Source organism: Betta splendens, chromosome 15, assembly GCF_900634795.4.
Source record: "Betta splendens chromosome 15, fBetSpl5.4, whole genome shotgun sequence".
NCBI lineage: Eukaryota > Metazoa > Chordata > Actinopteri > Anabantiformes > Osphronemidae > Betta > Betta splendens.
In genome coordinates this window covers 18,428,600-18,434,889 of record NC_040895.2, presented here as the reverse complement: position 1 = coordinate 18,434,889, position 6,290 = coordinate 18,428,600, and positions in this window count along the sequence as shown.

The window sequence follows — 6,290 nt, the reverse complement described above, 5'->3', positions numbered from 1 at the left end:
ACTGCGTCTTTAAGTTTGACCCTTGGTAAAAATTTGAGTTTATTTCTGCTCCTGTCTTTTCATGAGCACATGAGGCATTTTGTGGGTCCTTGTTAAAGCTCTGAGACTCAGGTCTCGCCCACAGTGACACTACAGCATAATTAGCTACATGCTGGTGATTTGCTATTGTGAAGGCAGCATGACTCATTTGCTTCTTGGCCCTCATTCAAACTCTTATTTTATTCATCTTTGAACCTTAAGGTGGGATTTGCAAACTGCAAGATTTCCTGCTGATTTTGTAAAAACCATTTCCATTTAGAGCAAACGAGCTCCGTTCTTGCTTCTCCCTCCTTTTGCGTGATTCAAAGCTGCTGTCGGCCTCTGACTGAGTGCAAGTGATGAGCCTTCCCACATAAACTGGAAGGGAATGTTTCCAGACTGTGGACTGAATCTGGCGACATGTCTCCACGCCCAACATGCTTTGATAATTAATGAGCTAGACGTGGAAAACACTTTTCTTTCCGTTTTAAATTCCTTCATGAAAATTAAATTTTACAGGCATCAGGCAGATGCACAGACAGCCAAAGCTCCATCTGCAGAGCTGAGGGAGTAAAAGGGCACAAAAAGTAGAAACGTTCCACTTAAAGCACAACAACCACAACAGCAGCTAGTGACTAAAGCTGCAGAAGAAATGTGGCCAAACAAAAGTGAAGCATTTTCCTCTGAGTGCTCAGCAGCACTTGACCGAAGGCACCTGGACACTCAACACCTGTGCTTTACGGAGGAAGCTCCTCGTCCACTGAGTGAGGACGAAGCAGCTGGAAAATAATTGTCACCTTATTCTTAGTTCTTTTTTGTGCTTGTGATGAACGGCAGCAGATTCACAGATTGATTCCTGCCTCATCAGGCGTCTAATGGAAGTTTAATTCCCCAACATCATTCAGTGCAATGCTGTTTCCCAGACGAGTCCAATGCTTCTGATGATTCACACAAGTTACAGGGTCCTGAGGCATCTCTGCAACTAGGCAACATGCTCAGTAGAACCCAGAAGAACCCTATAGAACCACAGCTCTAGACGACAGCCTTCAGTTAAGCTGATCATTTTAAGCAGCAGCGTGAAAACACTGACTCTCCCACCTTCACACACGGGTGCTTGTTTGACATGTCAGGAAGCAGAGCTGGAACCAGCAACCCTGCACTTAGTGAAGGGCAGCTTTCCACCACCGGCCCTCTCCTCTCGATGCTTAGAGTGATACTTTGCTGCTGAAAAGCAAATTGTTATAAGTATTTTACATTTGATCAGCATAAATGTGCAACAACATTTAACATTGATGGTCTGTGTCCAGAGAAAACAGGGAAAACGGAAGTAATGTGTTGTGTCAAAGTGGTCGTATCCTACGTCACCCTGAGTGCACTGCGCTCTGACAAATCACCTGAGCTGCAGTGATTGGACCTACCTGTCATTTAGCTCCGCCCCCTCTCACCCCGACCGTTGCTGGAGAAGGGACAGAAAAACAAAAAAAAAAAAGGAAGCAGTAGTTGTATAGTCTGAGCGTGTGGCAATCAGTCCCCAGACATCTCAGGGGACTTTTGCAGAGGAATAAATTTCTCTGCATAGAAAATATGGAGGAATCCTAGTGTCCCTTCATTTTTGCATTCCACCCACCATTGTTTTTTCCTTTTAAGAGACTTTGCTGATGTGTGACTGTGTGACCAAGACCGACCACCAATAACCAGCACCAGCAGCTTCTCTGGGAACGTCCTGACATCTACTGGTCCTGGTCTCAGATCTTCTGTTCTGCTGCTGACGGGCCACAGGCACCTTTTCACACGTCGTCATCTGGGTCCTAGATCCCACCAGACCACAGCCTGGTCTGACCTGATTTAGAGTTGAAGATCACGCTCTGACTGAGTGCAAGTCAGAGCGTGATCAGTGGGACTGAATGTCCTCTAGCAGAAATGAGGGACAAGACTATTCCAGCCAAATCATTTCTCAGCATCAGTGGTTTGACTCAAACTGGATCAGCTATCGAACAAACATCCTTCCCCAAAACGAAGCACAGAAGCAAACGGCTCCACCACAGGACGTGCTTCTGCCTCGTCTTAAGACCCTGACACATGCACCGGGCATCAGCGCTCCTCTATTCGAGTAGCAAACCTCTATAACTGCATTATTTATATTCTCCGACGGTAAAACTGGAGGTAAAAGCTAAATGGAGGCATCAGGAAGCTCAGTTCTGATGGACGTGTCCCCGATGTTGGTTGGACTGAATGTTCAGAGCGAGGCTGTTTGAGAAATGGCTTCTTCACAAAGCAGCTGTTATTAAACGCTCAGCCGGGCCACGCTGAATATATAATAATGGGCTGATCGATAAAGCGGCAGCATGAATGTTCAGACATGTTATAATCAAGTTTAATGTGTGTTGATCAATAAACAACTGGTGGTTCATAAGGATTCAGAGACACAGTAACGGCTTTTTGTGCCATTAAACTCTTCAGTTTAACTGTTGTGTATGTTTACAGAATAAGATAACTATTAACGACTATTAATTTATTAATAGGTTTCTCCTCACTGATGTGTGTCGGGCCAAATGTTCAACCTGAGGCTTCCTCAGAGTCAAGGTCGTCAAAGGTCGTTATGTTCCAAATGCAGAGACGCACAAATCCAACCTGAGACCCACATAATGAAAGCCAAACATGGAGCCTAAACCTTCTGTCAGGGGATGGACGTTACATAAGAGTCAGGCCTCATGTGCGGCACCTGGAGGAACACAGGTTTTATTAAAGCGTCCGACGTCTCTGCAGTGAGCTCCACGAAATCCCTTCAACGCGCCCAGTCTCTTGTTCTTGGCCCATCGCAGGCAAACACAGGACACAGGACAAGTTGTGTGTAAATCCCTGAATGACGGACGGCAGGTGAAGGGCAGAAGACAGAGACTTCACGTCACTTTCCATTTTCCCCCTGGCTTCATGCATCGCTCTCTAAAAGGCTCCCATCGCTCCATCCAATATTCACAGAGCTCTAATGTTGGAGGAAGGTGTAGGAGACGGGAGCGTGTCGCTGCAGCTTCACAGGAAACTCGGCTCGAGCCTGAAGTCTCTTCAGGTCAGTCATCAGAACAAAAACAAAAAACCAATACTACGTTGAGCAGTGACTGAATCCGTAGAAATGTAGAAAGAACAGGACTCGACTGATAAGTGACTGAATTAAGTCTGTCAAATCATCTAGTTCTCTATTATCTGAAGCATAAAGTGAAATAAACACACTGACTGAGAAGAGTTAGAGGAACGTGTACAGGTTTTGCTTCACTTTCCAGGTTCCTGTCTTTTACTTCTTCCAGTTTATTTTTGGCATTTGGAAAATAAATATAACTTCCTCCTCCAGTCTCACCAGCCTTGGTAACAGGACCTTTATTTAGACATGAATAGACGCAGCATTATTGTGTTACATCAACAACCTCCATCCAGTCACTGCTCGTGACTCACTCTGGAGATGGAAGAGGTGAAAGTAGATCATGCGAATGGACTCGTCCATTAATGATGATGGTGCAGATCATAAACAGTCATTTTATTTTGTATGTGAACCCCTAACAACCCAGAAGTGATCTGAATGAGGATGAAAGCAGCCTGGCTGGCCCAGTCTACCAGGAGCCCTGGTCCCGGTCCACCAGGAGCCCTGAGCCCAGTCCACCAGGAGCCCTGGTCCCAGTCCACCAGGAGCCCTGGTCCCGGTCCACCAGGAGCCCTGGTCCCAGTCCACCAGGAGCCCTGAGCCCAGTCCACCAGGAGCCCTGGTCCCAGTCCACCAGGAGCCCTGGTCCCGGTCCACCAGGAGCCCTGGTCCCAGTCCACCAGGAGCCCTGGTCCCAGTCCACCAGGAGCCCTGGGCCCAGTCCACCAGGAGCCCTGGGCCCAGGTTCGGCTCAGGAGCTGGTGTGGGCAGCAGCTGGAAGCTGGAAGTGGAGCAGGTCACTGCAAACACCTCCCCACAGGAGGAGGCCCCAGTAGGAGAACGCGGCGGCACACTGAGATCCAGGCTCTACAATCAACCACTGAGATCCAGGCTCTACAATCAACCACTGAGATCCAGGCTCTACAATCAACCACTGAGATCCAGGCTCTACAATCAACCACTGAGATCCAGGCTCTACAATCAACCACTGAGATCCAGGCTCTACAATCAACCACTGAGATCCAGGCTCTACAATCAACCACTGAGATCCAGGTTCTACAATCAACCACTGAGATCCAGGCTCTACAGCATTCAGCCACTGAGCTGCATGAACGGCTCTGAAAGGCCCTCAGCTGGTGGGTTCCCACCGGATGATATCCAGCAGCAGCGTTCCTCTCTGCAGAACCAAACAGCTGTGCTGGAGGAACCAGGCCCCTCACATGCAGCCTGGAGACTGGTCGTTCGTTCAGCGGTCACCCTACGCCACCGTTAGTGTTGAAGCTCCAAGACATGAACGTGTTGGAAGGTGTCAGAGCTTTGAATCCACCAGGGGTCAAATGAAAAGGGTTCGTGAATGGGAGGAAACTGGAGCATGTTTACGGTTCCAGTAGATGGAGGACATGAGGAGTCAAACCTGTGGTTTCTGACATTCTTTTAGTTCCACACGCATCAGGTCCGGTTCGACCCAGAACGAGGCCCAGTCGATGACGACCTACCACTGATGCTGGTCTGAGGCGACAGACATTGAAGCAGCATGGTGATTCATACGCAGACGTTCCTGCCCTGTTTGTCCTGCTGCTTTTTAGGCTCCTATTAACTACCTGCTGCTACAGACTCAACTAATCTGTCTATTGACATGTTCCAGTAGCTTTATCTTGGCTAATTCTAATAAACTGCTCCACAGAGTGTGTGCGGATCCTTATCTGGCTCCACTTTGTGTGAATCACTGTGTGCTTGAAGGAACGACTCCATCGATACGATGCATCCAGTGCGGAGGCTGTCCGATCACTCAGCTAATGTCTGGATAAGGATGATTAAACGCTCTGGAAGCCAAAGTCAGTGCTGCACCGTGACTGTACTGGACGTCAGGCCTTCAGCCTTCAGGTTAAAGCCGTGTTTCTCTGCTTTCTGGTGAGGTCAACCACAGAGAGCTGAATAGAAAACTACTGTAATTCAGAGCTGATGATGAGGAGTGAAGAAGGCGAGGGTGCAGCGCTCCTTTTCCTGCAGATTTCCATGGATGCATCCAAACACCGTCGACCAGCGAACGCACCAGGAGGAACCGACGCTGCGACGCTGAAGAGATCAGATCACAGCTTGTGTGAAAGCGTCAACGCCTTCTGTGTGGCGACGCAGCATCTGAGACGAACGCTGGAAAAGAGCTTGGAATTATAGGGAGTTTGATCAGTCCGTACGTACTGCAGCACACGTGGCAGAAGTTCATTCGGATGCAGATCGATAAAATGACTAAACCATTATTTTCCATGAACTGAGCAGATTGATGTGAGCTGCTGCGCTTTCCAGTTTACTGAATCTGCGTTTCAGGTTCCCGTCCATAGAGCAGAGAACCACGTTGAACCCGGAGCATTCTGAGCGTCCAGGGTCCGAACGCTTCATCCACTCTGACATATTCATTCATCCTGCTGCAAGCGAGTCTTCGCTGCAGCACTGACTCCCCACAAATCAGGATCTGAGCATCGTCCGACGACGACGTTCCACTTCTCTCGTATTCGACACTGACGCGTATTCGACCCTGGAGTCGAGTGGATCTCTGGGTCGTCCTTTCGTTTCTGGCCTTTTGTCTCTGAGGGGATCTGGGTCCACCTGGGCTACAACTCAGCATCTCAGCATCAGGAAGGATTCAGGAGGCGGAGCTGGAGCAGAGCCGGCGGGAGACGGGTGCAGCCTTCATCCTCTGTCCTCAATGCACCAGGACACACAGTCAGAGCGTGAGGGAGTCCCATCCCCTCAACACAACACTGAGGAAGATGAAGCCGCCGCCACTCAGTCGTCTTATGTCCGACTCTGTCCACTCGTTCAAATCCAAACCAGCAAGTTTGCAATTATTCTGCTAGAATCAATTCCTTGACAAAATGTCTGGAGGTGCAGAACGTGGCGGGTGTCCTGGTTCTGAAACAGCTGTGCTCACACGGCCTGGTTCTAACGCCCTGAACCTGTTGGACACCTCCACGTAGCGAGGCTGGACAACAGATGACGAGCCACATCGCTAAACGCTGCCAGGACATCTCCAACATTCACTGCCTTCTTTCAGACGTGTCAATAAATTAGCAGGTTGTAGAATCAGATCATGAGGCGGGTTCCTGATGAGCTGAATCATCTTTATCTGCCACGGCGTGAC